Source organism: Echinops telfairi, unplaced genomic scaffold (genome assembly GCF_000313985.2).
Source record: "Echinops telfairi isolate 266 unplaced genomic scaffold, ASM31398v2 ScPeMD7_20;HRSCAF=75, whole genome shotgun sequence".
Classification (NCBI taxonomy): Eukaryota; Metazoa; Chordata; class Mammalia; order Afrosoricida; family Tenrecidae; genus Echinops; species Echinops telfairi.
Genome location: NW_022103917.1, coordinates 5,593,191 through 5,612,243, shown reverse-complemented (window position 1 = coordinate 5,612,243; position 19,053 = coordinate 5,593,191). Strand labels below are relative to the sequence as shown.

The window sequence follows — 19,053 nt, the reverse complement described above, 5'->3', positions numbered from 1 at the left end:
AAAACTTAACTCACTCATCCATAGCCAAAAGAGGTCAGACAGGGCCTCCATGAACACCATTTCTTCAGAAACCCTTTCAGCAGGGCTGACTCTTGGGCAATAACTCCAAGAAGACTGGTGGAGAAGCGTAGCAATGCTTGCACCATCACACAGTAAAGAAAAAAATCCCATTGACCATGAAATCGCATTGGTGCACTTTAACACTGAGGAGATCTTCTCTATTTCAGCTCATAGAGCAGAATGCTTACTTTTCCTTGCCATTAAATTAATGACATGAAAGTATTTGTTGAGGGGATGTTTTTGTGTTTTACATTAACATTATCAAAAGTAAATCAAACTCCATGACAAAATTTGGGTGGCAGGCAGGTAGAGACAGCTAGCTACCTATAACTGGTGCGCCTGAAGTCAACCAACAGTAGGGCCCTGGGATGGATTTAGAATTCTCTCAAGGAGACTCAACTAATAACAAGCTACAAAGCTTATTTTTCACCTTAGCACAATCTAGAATAACCACTAGAAAGTGTCACAACTAAATGGGGAGGCTGGCCTGCTTTAAAAAATAAGAATTCAGATGACAAAATAATAATAATTTATAAATTATCAAGGGTTCATGAGGGAGGAGGGTGGGGAGGGAGGGGAAAATATGAGCTGATTACCAAGGGTTCAAGTAGAAAGCAAATGTTTTGAGAATTATGATGGTAACAAGTGTACAAATGTGCTTGACACAATGGATGGATGGATGGATTGTGGTAAGAGTTGTATGAGCCCCAATAAAATGATTTTTAAAATAAAATAAAAAATAAGAATTCTGCTAGATCATTTGTAATTCCTGGAAGGAAGGAAGGAAGGAAGGAAGGAAGGAAGGAAGGAAGGAAGGAAGGAAGGAAGGAAGGAAGGGAGGGCAGTTGAACGAATAAACAATCAAATCAATAAACAAGTCCAGGTATGGTTGAGTTGACTCCACACATAGTGGCTCCACTTGCTTGAGAGCAGAACTGTGATCCAGAATGTTTGGAATTAGTGCCTTTTTGGAAATAAATCATCAAACTTTCTTCTAAGGAGCTTCTGGGCAACCTGAACCTCCAAACTTTCAGTTAGCAGCCCAGCAAGTTAGCTATGTGTACCCCCCAGGGACCAAAGGCATAGCATATCCAGGAGAAGTCCAAGTTCTACTATCAATGGGCTGTGTGACTTTGAACAAATCACAGCCCCTTTATTTGCTTCAGTTCCTCCATCTTCAAATTAAGAAAGAGAACTATCTATTGGAAATAGATACATAGATTGAAAATATACTCTTGTGAGTAACAATATCTTCCCAAAGATTGCCACATTTATTCATTTATTCATCATAATAACTAAGAATTGTCATTATAAAGAGCCAATGCCCCACCCTATCCGTCATGAACTCTGCTCAAATTTGGACTGTATTACTCTGTTGAGGAACAAAAATCCTTGCTGTAAGCTGGCTGCAGATTTCTTCTCTGGGAGAGAACAGGTTTTGTTGAGGATAAAGAACCTGTTTAGTTATGAGAATGAGCCCCCTAGGCAGAGCCTGAATGGTCTGAAACTGAGACCAGCCTATCAGCTAAATTGCTCTATATAAGAAAAGAACGGACTTGTGCACATCCAGAGAAATGAGGTAGAGAGGGACAGAGAAGAAGTGAGTGGCAAGCATAAGGAAAAACTGTGTCTTCCACAGGACAGTAGGTAGCTGAATCACAAGGATAATAAAGGACTAGAGAATATTCCCCAACGGCTGCCTTTGCCAGATCAAATTTAGCTGGAGAGCTTCTATCTCAATTTCAGATAAACAATGAATCAATGTATGTTTTTTTCACATAAGCATGTTCCCAAATATTGTATGGGAATACTTATACTGCACAATTATTCTTTGTTTATCTGAGGTTCAAGATGAGCTAGGTGTCCTGTATTTTTTTCTAAAATTTGCATTTCTACCGGGGGCAGACATTACTGTGTTAGTCTGGGTACTTTAAAGAAACAAATCCACAGAAACTCGTATGTATAAGAGAGAGTTTTATATAAAGGGTAGGTGCGCATCAAGAAAACATCCCAACCCAGCACTGCCCAAGCCCACAAGTCTAACATTAACCCATATGTCCAACACCAATCCACAAAGTCCTCCTCCATCTCATAAAACAGATGCAATGATGCCGACTGCAGGAGGAAAGCTGAGTCAGTGAATGTGTAAGCATCTCAGCCCTGGCAGGGGTCTCCACATGGGTTCTCCAGCACCCTGGGCTGCATCAGGGTAGGTCCATGTGGCTTCTCCTGAGGGGTGTCTTGCATGAAGTGAGTCTTGCCAGCTGAAGCAGGAAACTGGCTAAGGCAGCTGCACCCTGGTCCGACCATCAGAAAGCAAGAAACCCAAGAACTAGAAAGGCAAGGCTCACTGATCCATTTATCCCTCTGCCTTTCAATTAACCCCACATGTGTTTATTGGCCAGGTTGGCACAATAAACTAACTACCTCACTAACACTTTTAAGAACTTCAGCTTGAGGTGGTTGAGTTGTATTAGAGCTGCCCTCATCCATCAAGGGGATCTGTGTTCATTAGTTCTCAGGACTTGGACACTAGCCAGGGCTTGGAGAGACATTCACGGACTGGATTTCCGCCCCCATGCTTCCTTCAACCTGCCTGCTCTCTTGTCTTCAAATCTTCAGTCAACTCTGCTCACACAGACCCAAGTCCAGGTTCTGGGCATCATAAAAGGGTGGGGGTAGAGAGCAGGATTGTATGGATGAATGCAGGAAAAGAGCAACAGGCTTATTTGAAAACACAAACCTCAGAATAAAGTTCAAGGATTCAGTGGCTACAGGGAATTGGATCCAGAGTGACTGGCTGGAACAGCTCTCAGCCCTTGCCAAGGATTCTTGCCAGAGAAATTTGAGGGATTCTAGGTCACTTTGTTGTGGGGATTAGTGACAATTATATTAAAAAATCAAACTCACTGCCATCGAGTCAGTTCTGATTCATAGCCACCCTATGGGCAGAGTAGAACTACCCCTGCAGGTTTCTGAGACAGTGACTGTTTACAGGAGCAGAAAGCCTCCTCTGTCTCCTGTCAAGCAGCTGGTGGTTTCGAACTGCTAACCTCACTGTTATCAACCGAACGTGTTACCCACTATAACACCACAGCTACTGACAATTATATAAGACCTGAGGATGAGATGACATGATGCATGCATGTGGCTACATAACTAAAGAAAGTAAATAGAAGAGTTCATGATAGTTTGGAAGTCCTACTGAAAACTTCTGCTGATCTCAGAGTAGGAGTGTGTTAGTCCGGGTTACCTAGAGAATCAAATTCATAGATACTCATGTGTGTATAAGAAGAGCTTCATATACAAGAGCAATTATATATTGAGAAAACATCCCAGCCCAGCCCAGATCAAGTCCATAAGTCTGATAGTAATCCATATGTCAGATACAGTCTATAAATTCTTCAGACTCATGCAACACACGCAATGATGCCGAATGCAGGAAGTTAACAGGCCAGTGGGTGGAAAGTCTCATGGATCCAATGGCGGTGGAAGCATCTCAGTGCTGGTATAGGTCTCATTGTGGCTCACCTCCAGCTCCAGGGCTCTGGCTCCATCAGCATAGCTCCATGTGGCTTGTCAACAGGAATGTCTCACAGAGAGAATGTGTGTCCCACCTCTAGGGAGGAAGACAGGCGTTCCCAGAAACCTCAGGAGAAGTCCATGCCCACACAGAGGCCTCATTGGCTATGACCTGATTGGCAGGCTAGACTCCACCCCTTTGCAAGTTGACAGGAGATTATGTAACTGCCACAAGAAGCATCCCAATTTAACATAGGACTTGGAACATGAGATGGTAGCTATGCTAAGGTCTGAGACTAATACGCCATTTTGAACCCAAAGTAACCTCCACATCAGGAATGTAATCTGTCACTCCTGTTTATTCCCCAGTGTACCTTAAGACAAGTACTTGCTCAACAATTTCAGAAAACAATGTGGTTTTGCTTGCTGCTTAAGAAGTCTGCTCCAAAACAATTTCAGGACAGGTGCTTATTCAAAAGAAACCCATGTCCTCTCTGCATTCATCCAAGAAGGATCTTATAATAAGTTCAAAGTCAGTGGTGCCCAATTTAAGCATTGCTATGTAACTTTGGGGGAAAAAAAAACTTTAAAAACATGTAATCTCCTACCAATCAGATATACTCTTTCCCAATTTTGTAACCATTACCTAAAAGCCACCAATCACTGAATTTTTCCTAAGGTTACTTGCATTTTCTTATACAAACTCTCTAAACTGTTTTATTGAATCACTGTTTTAGATTCCTCTGGACTTTGTGATTCCCTATTTTCAAATTTCCTTACCTCTCAAGCACTTTACTTTTTTCTAAAACAGTTTTATTTTCACATAATCCACATATCATACAATTAAATGTTCAACCACATCAACAAGGATTGTACAATCACTTCCAGAATTTGAGAACATTTTCTTCTTTCTTGTATTCATTGTTATAAGCTCCCCCTTTCCCCCCAAATCTCCCTCCATATCCCTAAGAAACCTTTAATCCTGTTTCTGTGAATAGATTTATCTATCCAGGATTTACCTATCCAGAAAAACCTTAAAAAACAGAAACTAACAGCAGTAACAAAGTAAAACAGATTAAAACCTCACCTGAAAAGAAAGAAGAAAATAGTTGTAGTAGTCTAGGGAGACTAGAGAAACAAATCCAGAGACACTCATATGTGTGTAAGAGAGAGCTTATATCAAAGATTAATTTTACATTAAGAAAACATCCAAGCCTAGTCCAGATCAGGCCTATAATAGATCTGATATTAGCCCATATGTCTGATACTAGTCGATAAATTCTTCTTTGACTCATGCAGCACATGCAATGATGCCAAATGCAGGACAATCACAGGCTGGTAAGTAGAAAGTCCTGAGGATCCAGTGGCAGTGGAAGCATCTCCAGAGTTCTGGCTGCCTTCAGCGTGGCTCCATGTGGCTCTTTAACAGGAAGGTGAAGCAGAGAGAGAGAGTGTCCCGCCTCTTCTGATGGCAGAATCAAGAAAGAGAGAGAGAGTTCCCAGAATCCTCATGAGAAGGCCACACCCACAGGGAGGGATCATATAACCTGATTGACAGGTTAGACTCCACCCCATCATTCTGTGTAACAAGTTGACATGAAATTGTGTAACTACCACAATAGTACAAACGAGAACAAATTTAAATGGATCATAAGGGAGATCAAATGATAGTGCTAAATTTTAACCTAACTGCTTCATCAGCAATCCACTTTCCAATATGTTCTGCATAATAACAAAGCTGTTCATATCCCTGGTCCATGGTCAGAGAGGATCCACAAGGGCTTCTGCCACTCTGCTCTACGACATGGGTGCAGCTTTCCCTGAGGGCTGCAAGCAAAAAGAACCCAACAAATTATTCCTTTTTTCCCATGTGCTCCATTGTTCCAGGCCAACGACCCTGGAAAGAAGGAGCCAGAATATAATGTGTGCTTGGTGGACAGTTAGACAGACAAACAGATAGACAAATAGAGATGGAGAGATAAAGATAGAAAAGAAAACACACGCACATGAAGTCACATAAAAAATTCCATTATCTTTCAATTCCATTTTTCTATGACCTTTCTGAAACTCTCTTACACACACACACACACACACACACACATTTTGGTTCAGTTTAAACTCTTGCTGCTAAATTAACGACTGGCCATTCAAATCCACGAGTCACTTCATGGAAGACATGCATCTCTATCTATAGGTAGATTGTTGTTAAATGCAACTGAGTTGATTCTGACCAATACAAATCCCGTGTGACAGAGTAGAACTGCCCCATAGGATTTCTTAGGCTATAATCTTTATGGCTCATAGGGGCCCTATAAGACAGGGTAGAGTTACCCCTATGGATTTCTGAGATTATAAATCTTTCCAGGAGTAAAAAGCCTCATCTTTCTTTCTTGGAGCAGCTGGTGGTTTTGAACTGCTAACCTTGTGGTTAGCAGCCCAACATGGAACCACTAGGGCTCATAGGGTTCCCATATGTCAGAGTTGACTCCAGGTGGCAGTGAATTTGGTTTGGTTCGGAATCTTTATGGGAGCAGATGCCAGGTATTTTTTTCCTACAGAGTCCCTAGGTGGATTGGAACCACCACTCTCTCAGCTGTTGGCCCAGCATTAACAGCGTGCCACCAGGACTCACAGCTATGCACATGTATTCCCTATCTATGCACACATACACAATGAGTTCTTCCAAGGCAAGGATTGTCTTGTCAACTTATTAATGTCAAAACCCCAATGATTGGCACAAATTATCCACTTGACACATTTTTTTAGGAAAGGGGTGGGGGGGATGGCCCTTAAATATAGGATTGGAGACGCAAAAGCAGCATGGAGGAGACATGCTTGATCTGAGAACACAGCCAGCACCAGGAGACTCCTCAACAAGTCCAAGAGCGCAATGACCCCCAAGAAGCTGCAGAAGCCAGAGAAGGAGGAGTTCAACACGGGGCCCCTGTCTGTGCTCTCGCAGTCCGTCAACAACAACACTCAGGTGCTCATCAACTGTCGCAACAACAAGAAGCTCCTGGGCTGTGTGAAGGCCTTCGACAGGCACTGCAGCATGGTGCTGGAGAACACGAAGGAGATGAGGACCGAGGTCCCCAAGAGTGGCACGGGCAAGAAGAAGTCCAAGCCCCATCAACAAGGACCGCTACATCTCCAAGATGTTCCTGCGAGGGGACTCGGTCATCACGGTGCTGCGGATCCCGCTCATCACTGGTGAGTAGGGCCCACACCACCACCCGGGGAAGCCCTGCCCAGTGTATCTGCAAGAATAAGTGCCCAGGGCTTTTGCTAAAAAGAAAAATGAAATCTTATAATAATGGTCTTGATGTATAGAAAGTGTGTTCAGTCACCTTCCATGTCCCAAAAGGATAAAACAAAAGGACAGGTAGCTCAGCTGTGAGATGAGGGAAGTAGGCATGCCATAAGGAAGAATAGAATTGGAGACTCAGCCTCTGATGTAGGCTTATAAATGTCATAGAAATCATTGTTTTACTCACTTCATTCAGGTTAGTATGGCCCTACCTTAAGTTCCCTTGAGAATCTAGAATCCCTTCTCATCTCAGTTGTAAGTTCAGCAGAAGCAATAGCCTCACCATTTCCCTAACCGAGTACCGGGAGTCCTTGGGGGTGCCGATGGTTAACACACTCGGGTACTCACCAAATAGTTGGAGGATTGAGTCCACTTGGATGTGCATCAGAAGAGATTCCTGGAGACTGACTTCTGAAAAATCAGTCACAGAAAACTCCGTGCAGCACAATCCTACGCTCACACACATGGAGTCGCTATGAGTCAGAATGAAGTTTTCTTTCTTTTTTCAAACCCACGAGGGTAACTCAGTATTTAATTCACAGTACTGTTCTAACAGACAGGAGGGCTGGCATTTGAGAACATTCTCGAGAAGGTGCAGCTCCATGAGGATCACCTTCAAATTGCTAACCCGAAGAGGACCCTGCAGAATCTACTCTGATTCAACTCTGAACTTTTCTTTTCCGGTCACAGAGATGCAATTGACTCTTGAATGCCCTGTTCATTCAATCATGTTGACCAACTGTCTTTGGTTAATTGTGGAAGTGTTGAAACTGACGGGACTCATATGAAAGGATTGGGAATAGAAATCTGGAAAGGAGAAAGGAAGGACAGGTCACAGTTCAAAATGATCTTGCTAAGGGCGATGAGGAGGATTATTCAGTACCATGGAGTCTTGTAGAGACTCCACTCTCTTGTCCACATTTCACTGGAAAAACAACAACAAAAGAAATGTACTCCCTCCTTTCTAAGGTTAAACTCACCCCACTTGATGCCTTTGCGCTCATTGTTCTGGGATTTCATTCACCCTGTGGTGGTGGTTTTCAGCTGCCATTAGGTCCCGGTGACCCCAGGAACACTGGGATTGAACTACTGGAACCCACAGGGCTTTCAATGACTGATTTTTAGAAGTAAATCATCAGATGTTTCTTCCTCATCTGTCCTATTCCAAAGGCTCCGCTTAAACCTGTTCATCATCAAAGCAACATACAAGCCTCCACTGAGAGACGGGTGGTGTCTATGGGTGGCATGATGTGCGTTGGCTGGGAACGGAACCCAGGTCTTCTCATGGAAGGAGAGAGTGCTCCCTGAGAACCACCACTGCCCCTCTTCACCCTGTTAATTCTTCATTGATTTTGTCCTCCTCCTTATATATTTCTCATTCCTCTTCCTCTAGATCCTTTCTCTTGGCCTACACACTTGCTCAGTTCTCACACATGCTTCTCTGATGCTCTACTCCCCTGGTAGGCATCCGAGACTCATCTTCGCCCGTATCTGGTTCTCCTGCTTTCTGGCGTGCAGGAAAGTTTCTTTTTCCCAGCATCCTTGCAGTTCAGTGGGTCCATGTGACTAGTTCTGGTCAAAATACTGTGAGCAGAGATAGCGTACCACTCTGGGGCAGAAGGTCAGAGGTGCTGCAGACGAATGTCCATGCACTCTTCTTGCTGATGCAACAACTTAAGAGACTGCAGGCCTCCGAAGGCCCAGCTACAGGAAGGTTGAAACCTCTGCCAGTCTGCGTCAGAGTTTTCTCCCATGGATTGCCCTGTGACAATCATCCAGTCGAGGGAAGTAATCAACTGTCATTGGATTCAATCACTGAAGTTTGGGAGATATTTGTTACAGAAACATTGCTTCACTAATAGAACCCAAATTTCTAGCCAATCACTCTCAGATCTAACTGCGCATAAAAAATATCTTGAGTTCCTTTTAAGAAGCTAAATGTCTAGGTCCCTGATAGGATAAAGCAGAATATGGTTCTGGGGTTAAGGCCTAGGAATATGTATTTCTCTGGGCTTCCTGGAGACCCCGAGGAAGCCAACCACTCCCCAGACATATTTGGCTATGGATAGATGTCCATATCTTCTACTTCTTCAATTCTCATTTACTCATCAACTTTTATCCTGGTTTTCTATCCACTAAGCACTATTGAAGGCACTGTCTCATAGGCCCAGTAAGACTCTCAGGATTTCCCATCTGCAAAACCACCCAGGCTCTGTTCTACAAATTCCTTGTCATGTCACACCCTTCCTTCAGATTGTCTCCTCTTAGTTGTCACGACCTGATATGGCTGTGATTCTTCTTCTACTTCTCCATCCAATATCTTGTTCCTTTTTATTCTTTCCTGTCTTCCTTCATCCACGGTAGAAGTAACCCTTTGAGCCTTTTCCCCTTTATTCCTCTATTCTTTTCTCTATAATACCTTCTCTCCCTTGTTTATTTCTTCCATTCAATGGCAATAATGATCACTTCTCTGAATAACCAGACTAAAAACCAAACTCACTGCCATCGAGTTGATTCCAACTCATAGCCACACTATAGGACAGAATTGAACTACTTCTGTCAATGATTTCTCAGTTACATATTACATATTAAATACACAAGCATTGGCCCTCTCCATACAGAGCTAACAGAAGCTCAATACACAAGTACCTGAAAGGGAAGCTGGTAAGTGTCAGATAGGGAGCACATAAGGCTCTATGGGAATCTATTGCTGTAGAATCTACCCTGGATTTGTTCCACATTTTCAATGCATTCAGAAGTCTCACCAGTACCTCAAACTCATCATAATCAAAATCAAGTAACTTTTCCCCCTTTCAAATAATTATCTCCAGTAGATTTCTCTATTTCTAAGAATGACTCCTATCTACTCATCCTGGCTTGCAACCTTGCTGCTATCTTGGTTTCCCTTGTATTTATTATTAACAGTGGTGGAGTGGTTACGCTTGGTCTGTGATCCAGATAGTAGGCAGCTGGAAACCACCAGAACTCCACAGGAGAAAGACTGGGCTTTCTGCTCCCGTAAGTAGTTACAGTCTCAGAAACCCACAGGGGTCGCTATGAGTCTGCACTGACTCGATGGCACTGAGTGTATTATCAGCATTCCAACAGTTGTTAAATTAGGTCCTATTCAGTACTTGAACGCGCCCAGCAATCCTATCTACTTCCATGCTGTTCCCATTGCCCCCACCATTATGCAGACCCATATTATCATTTCTACCTAGATCACTGTAGTGGCCAAACTACCCTCCACGCTTTAAAGATATTCATCACCAAGCTATCAAAAAAGTGTTCCCCAGAAGAATTGCTCGACCACAACATACCCTTTTCCTCCTTATTTCCTGTCACTCCCCTTATTGACCTACCTACGGGTTGACCTACCTTTGCCCATCTTTCCCTATGTCTGTATTATCACCATGAGACATTTTGTACTTACGGAGAACATGGAATAGAATATTCATCTCTATGCCCTCTTCACTTTAATTATTGTGCCTATCACAGAATATCAACCCAGTCAATAGTTGCTGAATGGACGTGTGTGGGATCCAGGGTTCACAAAGGACATTATCTAATGAAACCTCCCATTAACCCTTTGACAGAGGTACTGCACTTGACAGGGGCAACTACTCCTATCCTCATCTTGAAAGACACACTACTTTATGGTTGTCAGCCTAAGTGAATTGGGCCAGGAAATGAGGGCAACAGCTGTTCTGGAGCTTCAATAACATACCCCTTCCCCCAGGAAGCATGCCAGGCCATGCAGAGAAAGGCTATGCTGGTGAAATTACTCTTGGCACCAGCTCCAGCCCCTGGTATTTTGTTCCCTTTTCTGCTTGCTCCCTTAGCTTATCTGGTTTCCAGCCAGTACTACACTTCCCGTGTGGTGAACTGGTTGCTCAATCTTGTGCTTCTTACCCTCCTGCTTTCTTTCCTAGTTATAAATTGTATTCTTCTTCCACGCAGTTCCAAGACACCATGGGGCTTAGCCCCAGGACCTTATGCTTAGGAAGAAAAGAATTACATTGCATTGCATTCTGTGAGGGACGTTACAACTATGGGACTGCTTTCACATGTACTCAAGTCTGGTGGCAGCAAAAATCTCCTTTCGTCTTACTTTTGCATGTATGCTATGGCTTCTGGGGGTGCGGATTGGCATTGTGAGACAGATGTGGAATTGCTGCCTTCCATAAGGGAGACTCGAATTTGATTCCTAGCTACCTGTACACCGCTCATCTGTCAAGGGGCATGCATGTTGCCCTGATGGACATTCCAATGGAGCTTCCAGATAGACTTGAAAAAAAGGTCTACTTCCCAAAATCAGCTAATGAAAACCTTATGTAGCCTAACAACCCAATCCACAGCCCATCATAGGATGACACAGGACCAGGCAACATTGAATTCCATTGTATATGGGGTCATCATGGATCAGAAAGCCAACCTACCAATTGTAGTGCAGCTATCAACAATTACACTGTATCTTGCATATGTCAGAGCATACCACCCGCCATCAATTAGCCCTGAAATGTTGGGTCCTGTAGTAGAGGGAAAACAGGTCTAAAGTTGACTGGTGTCTTAGCAATATCTCCTCTGGTGCCACACTGTTTATTGAACACAGAGAGACTTCACATTGATCTCTGCCGTGTGTGGCATCCTTATCACCACCCAGCATCCAGCTCCTTGTTGGTACTTGTTCTGGGATGGAAAGAGAAAGCGTTATCTGCTTTGTCCTATTCTGACTGGCTGAAAATCCTGCCATGCTTTTAGGCTTCTGAGATGGGTGATAAGAAGGCCTTGTGCAAATGGCTGCAGGACACTCATCCAGTTCTGGTGTGAAAACACTGGGTCTCTTTCTCTCTTCACTGGTCCTGAACAAAATGGCCAGAGTGCTGAGAGAAAACACCAACTCTGGGCTAAGGGCAGGGAATCTCTCAGTTGGCTTTCCCAAGTTACTCCCAGAGCCAAAGAGATTGCTTCTTTTAAATTGATCATTCAAATCAAGCATTTTCCCACCTCACCCTCCAATTTGGGGAGCCCCTCTAGAACTCGTTCTCATCAACTTCTGGCTTCTTTTTCTTTAGACGACCGAGTGAGAGCTTTGCTCAGGGAATTCTGAAGATTGATTGGATGGGGCAGCAGATCAAAGTTTTCCACGGCAGCGGCTTGTTCATAGGCTTTCTTTACAGCGATTAATCAGCCATGGACAATATTTCTTGCCCAGGAGAGTTCGTTTCATTTTCTCTCCCCTTTCTCTTGTGGAAACCAGCTCATCATGGAACATGCATTTGAAATGTCCCATCTCATCTAAGAAACCACTTGCTGGCATTGTGAGCAGAGCAGGGCTGTGGAGGTGAGACCAGGCCAGATATGACCTATGCTGAGAAGACGTCAGGAAAGGCCTCAAAGAGGTGATGCTTAAACCACGTGGAAAGGATTATTGAGAACAGGAATGGAGTAAGTCAGGCAAAGAGGGCCAGGGTGGAGGAGGCCATTGTTGTGGGTAGATGTGGTAGTCACCTAATCTGGTGTCAATTTAAGGATTAAGAGTGTAGGGGGTAGAGTCTAGGCCATCAATCTGGAGATAGCCAATGATACTTCTGTGTGGGGATGGCCTTCTCCTGAGAATTCTGGGAAATCTGGTACTTCCTCCTTGGAAGCAGAAGACACCTCTCTCTCTCTGCTACTCCCTGGGAGACATTGCAGAAGACAAGCCACGTGGACGCAACCAGACCTCAGAAGCCGGAGAAGCCACAGAGAGACCCCAGCCAGCACTGAGATACTTACAACGCCACTGGACCCAAAGAGTTTGTACCCACTGGCTTGTGATTGTCTTGCATTTGGTTTCATTGCATGGTTTCGTGAGTCTGAAGAGGACTTTATAGATTGGTATCAGACACATGGGCTAATATCAGACTATGGCCTTAGACTGGACTGGGTTGAGCTGTTTTCTCAATGTTCAATTCCTCTTGTATATAAAATTCTTTCTTATACACATTCGTGTCCATGGATTTGTTTCTCTAGTCTACCCAGACTAACACAGTGGAGCAGAGGATGGGACAATGGCATGGGAGTAAGGAATGACCTGTGACTGGTGGGAGATGAGTCCAAGGTGGTAGATAAAGTCATCAGGGAGCCTTCTCCTCTTTTCTTCCTTGGCAAATAGGAACAACAGAGATATCTGCAAATTCTTTCCCTCTGCGGTGTGAGAAGCCTCTCCATGGGACCTTGGCAAGGCTGCTAGAAAGAATGTCTCCTTCTCTTCAACAAAATCATAACCTATACCTCAAGTAGGCTGGGTCCAGGGTATTTGGGAGTCTCTCTCAGGATTTTAAAGACAGATGATGGGGGAGTCACTGGCTCTTCGTTGACAGTACAGCAGTCATAGGTGGCCATTAAGGCCCCTTTGTAAATGTGTCAAGTGAAAAAATGCTGAGTTGCCAAAGAAAACTGGAGGGCATGCTCTCAGGCTAAACCATATAATACATGTAGTCTGCAGTGATCAACAGAAAGGTTGTGCAAATGAGAGCAAAGAGAAGAGGAGCAGGGGAAGGAGGACCACAAGTTTGAAATGGACAGTGAGCTGCCTAAAGAGCTCAGCATGGTTCATTGAGGACAGTGAAGTGACGCTAAAGAGAGCCACAGTGAAGATCCTACTCAGCTGTCTATAGAATGAATAGCCAAAGGACAGCATGGCTGGTGCAGTGTGGATGTGTTTCATAGTGCCGCTGTAACAAATGGACACAACCTTGGGACTTGGAACACCAGAAATGTATTCGTTCACAGCTCTGGAGACCTGACACCTGAAATCAAGGTGTCAGCAGGGTCACACTCTCTCTGATGCTCTAGAGCAACAGTTCTCAACCTGTGGGTCCGACCCCTTCGGGGGTCAAATGACCATTTCACAGGGATTGCCCAATTCATAAAAGTAGCAAAATTCCAGTGATGAAGTAGCAAGGAAAATAATTTATGGTTGGAGGGTCACCACAACATGAGGAATTGTATGAAAGGGTCACAGCATTAGGAAAATTGAGAACCACTGCTCTAGGGATTCACACTTGGTTTCTTCTAACCTCTGGTGGCTGTAAGCATTCCTTGGCTTGTGTTGCATCACTCCAATCTATGCATCCGCTTTCACATGACCTTCTCCTTCATGCTTGTGTCTTCTCATCTGTTGCCTCTTATAAGTACACTAGTCACTGGATTTGGAGCCCAAATTGATCTTATCTCAAGATTCGTAATGATGTCTGCAAAGAGCCTTTGCTCCAAATAAGACACGATTCCCTAGTGTGGGGGGTTAGGAGTTAGACATATCTCCTTGAAGACCACGATTCAAGTACACAATATTGACAAGGAAGAGAGTTGCTCTCTTTTCTTTTCCTGATTGTAACGTGGATCTATATCCCTTATTTAAAATACAGAACATATAGAAAACTACCACAAAAAAACAACACAGGAGTGGGCACTGTTAACAACCTTAAAAACCATACCACAAACAGACATATGCACACCCATGTTCATCACAGGACTATTCACAATGGCAAGAAGATGGAAGCATCATAAATTCCCATCAATAGAAGAATAGATCAAAAGACTCTGCCTGGTACATACACACAATGGAATACTATGCAGCACTAAAAAAATTGATGAAACCAGGAAACATTTAATGACATGGATGGAACTGGAGAACGTTATGCTGAGTAAAAGTATCCCATCACAAAATAACAAATAGTATAGATAGAAAGCAGGGGTGGGGTGGGGAAACAAGATAAAGATTTTCATAACCAATGAAGCAGGCTTTGGATAATTCCAACAGCAGAAAGATAAAGCAATGAGTAGAATCTGGCCACTAAACTGTGGGCAAGTGTTAACTTGGATGGAATGAGAGATAGTCCGCAAGAGGGCGAAGCGAAAACAAGTGCAAGTGAAGGGTAAACTATTGGAGGATTTGATTGGTTTAAACTGTTATACAAAGTCAATGATCTGAAATGTGAATTCCCATTTCATTTACAATTTAAAAATTGTTATAAAAAAGAAATCATATAGTTCTGTAATGCTTCCTCCTCTCCACCCCACTATCATGACCCAAATTCTACCTTAAAAATTCTGCTGGACCAGAACATGTACACTGGTACAGATAAGAACTGGAAACACCGGGAATCCAGGACAGATAAACCCCTCAGGACCAATAATGAGAGTAGCAATATCAGGAGGGGAAGGGGAAAGTGAGGGGAGAATGGGGGAACCAATCACAATGATCTACATATAACCCCCTCCTATGGGGATGGACAAAAGAAAAGTGGGGGAAGGGAGACATCAGTCAGCGTAAGACATGAAAAAATAATAATTTATAAATTATCAAGGATTCATGAGGGAGGGAGGGTGGAGGAGGGAGGGAAAAATGAGGAGCTGATACCAAGTAGAAAATATTTTTTAAATGATGATGGCAACAAATGTATAAATGTGCTTGACACAATGAATGGATATATGGATTCTGGTAAGAGCTGTACAAACCCCCAATAAAATGATTTTAAAAGAAATCATATTCCTAACTTCCATCAGTTTATGTACATAATATACTGGGTTCATACTCTGCCTACTATTATGTAATCTGCTAGGCTTCAATTGATACATTATACACATCATCCATGTCATGAAATCACCAACAACCTTTTTTTAAAAAAATCATTTTATTGTGCTCTTAAGCTCTTATCACAATCCATACATCCATCCATTGTGTCAAGCACATTTGTACATTTGTTGCTATCATCATTTTCAAAATATTTTCTTTCTCCTTGAGCCCTTAGTATCAGCTCATTCCCCCTCCCCCACCCGTCCTCCCTCATGAACTCTTGATAATTTATAAATTATTGGGTTTTTCCCATGTCTTAAACCAACCGCTGTCTTCCTTCAACCACTTTTCTGTTGTCTATCCCCCTGGGAAGGGGTTACATGTAGATCATTGTTTTGTCTCCACCTTATCCCTACCCTCCTGGGATCGCTACTCTCATTATTGGTCCTGAGGGGTTTATCTGTCCTGAATTCCCTGTGTTTCCAGCTCTTATCTGTACTGGTGTACATGCTATGGTCCAGCCAGACCTGCAACGTATAATTGAGGTCATGATAGTTGGGGGGGGGGCATCATTAAAGAACTAGAGGAGAGTTATATGTTTCGTTGGTGCTATACTGCATCCTGACTGGCTCGTCTCTTCCTTGTGACCCTTCCTATTGTCTACAGATGGGCTTTGGGTCTCCACTCCACACTCCCCCTCATACACATTGATATGATTTTTTGGGTCTTTGATGCCTGTTAACTGATCCCTTTGGCACCTCATGATCACACAGGCTGGTGTGCTTTTTCCATGTGGGCTTTGTTGCTTCTCAGCTAGATGACGTCTTGCTTATCTTCAGGCCTTTAAGACCCCAGACACTGTATCTTTTGATAGCCAGGCACATCAGCTTTCTTCACCTCATTTGCTTATGCACCCATTTTGTCTTCAGCGATTGTGTCAGGAAAGGTGAGCATCACACAATGCTGGATTATTGGAAAAAAGTGTTCTTGCATTGAGGGAGTATTTGAGTAGAGGCCCAATATCTATCTGCTACTTTAATACTTCGCGTATAAATTTATGTACATAGGTCTATTTTCCTATTGTTATATATAAATATATTTACATATGTACATGCCTGTATTTAGACCTGTATAAATGTGCTTTACCTCCTAGTACTTTCCTCTATTTCCTTTTACTTTCTTCTTGCCCCACTATCATGTTTGGCATTTACTCTGGTTTCAGTAATTCCTCATGACTATATTGCCCTTGATTAAGCCCCACCAGTCATCCTACACCCTCCTGTCCATCGATTTTAGTTCACTTGTTGTTCCCTTGTCCCTGGGTTGGTTGACATTCCCCTTCCTTTCTCCCACCTCCCCCTCTCCTGTGCCCCCACAGAACTGTAGCTCCCATTGTTTTCTCTTCTGAATTGTTTATCCCGCCTATCTTATCTAGATAGACATGCAGAGACAATAATGAGCACAAAAACAACACAAAGCAAAACAACAACAAAATAAACCAATGACAAAAAAAGAGAAAAGCCTATAAATAGTTCCAGGTCTGTTTATTGACCTTTAAGAGTGTTTTCCGGTCAAGTCTGATGGGGTGCCATGCCCAGGCCCCAAAGTCTGTTTTTTGTATTCCCTGGGGACTTCATTGCTCTGTTGCATGCCCTTAGTGTTTCGTCCTGGTGTGGTGGAGTCAGATCGGGCACAAGTCTTGCACTGTCTCCAGTGACAACCTTCTTATCCATTAAGATAAGTAAGATAAGGTACATGACTGTAGTATAGTTCAATTAAACTGTCCTGTATTGTTCACCAGTTCCTGTATTGTTCACCAGTTATATAGTTTCCAATTTTTCAGTAGTCTAATTTGCTCAGATGGTGCACTCAGCCGCTAACTGAAAGGTCAGTGGTTCAAACCCACCAGCCACTCTTCAGAAGAAAGATGAGACCATCCACTTGTATAAAGAGAGTAGCCTTGAAAACCCTATAGTGCAGCTTGACTCTGTCCTGTAAAGTTGCTAGAAGTTGGAATCAATGGATTTGGTTTTTATCTTCTTGGTTTAAGTCACACTGATGAGGAAACATTCATCCCACACAGTTTAAAAGGTGATGTAGATTGTATGACATTAAAGGGCATTGGCTGTGCATATATACTGAACTCTGCATTTTACACAACACTGTGCACTGGCTTGACCCCCAGTTAGGCAGAGGATTTAGCCTACAGGGGAGAATCATTGCACAGCTCCTTCCTTTGCTCAGAAAAATCACACTTTTTTCAAGCGTGGGGAATATAATATGTCTGTTGGCTTTTAAAAAGAAATCTTTTTATTAATGTTTACCAACTTGTCTAACCAGAGTGATCTTCCTACTCAGTAAAGTATAAATATGAACCTAAAACAGCATGGCTTTGACTTGTGTGGGCCTACCTATACATGGACCTTTTTTCCTGCTGCTGCTGTGTGAGCAGAAGTGTTGTGCTATCTGCTGACCATGCTGTGTGATGCTCAACACCACACACACACCCTAAACAGTTTGTCTGTCCAGGACTTGCTAGTCCCTCCTACTTCCATCCCCTGACTGCCGAAACCAACAGCTCACAGAGAGATGGTGAGTGACCCTTGGTGTTTTATGCAGACGCTTGTAACATTTGAACTCACACCATCCAAGCAAGAAAATATGCCCGTATAAATGGGATGCTCAGTTCAGACCTATGTTGTTCAAGGGTCAGCTGCAAATTATATATGGATTTTCAACTGTGCAGACCCACCCCCAGTCCCCAACATCGTTCAAGGGCCCAAGGGCCTGCTGTGTAACTTTTCATGTTGTTACACGACACAGTTTGAAATCAATGACACTAGAAAAATATACTGATTTTTAAATGTCCTCTTTACACCTGTACTGAGAAATGTTAATATTTATATCCAGACTAACACAGGTAGGTACGAGAGGGGGCAGTGAGTAAACTGAATAAATAGTTATTTGACAAAATCTGTTTAGACCCCTGAGTAGGGAGCCCTGGTGGCATAGCATGTTACAAGTGGGCTGCTAACCTCAAGAATACCCGTTCAAACCCACCTGCTTGCCTGTGGAAGAAAAGGGAACCTTTTACTTCCTTAAAGATTTACAGTCTGGCAAACCACTAAAAGCATGCAGCAGAGCAACCATGGGAGCAGAGCGGGGAGCCCCCGAAGGAATACAAAGGACAGACTCGGGGGCCAGAGCATGGTACCCCATCGGTCCTGACTGAAGGACACACCTAGAGATCAAAAATCAGACCTTGATCTATTTCCAGGTGTTTCTTTCTGTTTAAAAAGTTTTCCTTTAAATTAATTTATTCTTCTATGGGTAATTGGTTTCCTTTTTTGATGCCATCACTGTGTTCTCACTGATAGCCGATCTTGCTATGGCCTGGTTTGGGTTTTTTTTTTCTTTTTTTTCTTCTTTTATTTCTTTTTTTAAATCATTTTATTAGGGGCTCATACAACTCTTATCATAATCCATATATACATCAATTGTGCAAAGCACATTTGTATATTCATTGCCCTCATCATTCTCAAAACATTTCCCCTCCACTTAAGCCCCCGGCATTAGGTCCTCATTTTTCCCCTCCCTCCCC

At 43.1% G+C, this 19,053-nt stretch overlaps 1 pseudogene; it reads left to right on the top strand.

Annotated features, from left to right (window-relative positions):
• The first annotated feature begins 6,454 nt into the window (after positions 1 to 6,454).
• Positions 6,455 to 6,800, top strand: LOC101650998 (annotated as a pseudogene).
• The last annotated feature ends 12,253 nt before the right edge of the window (positions 6,801 to 19,053 follow it).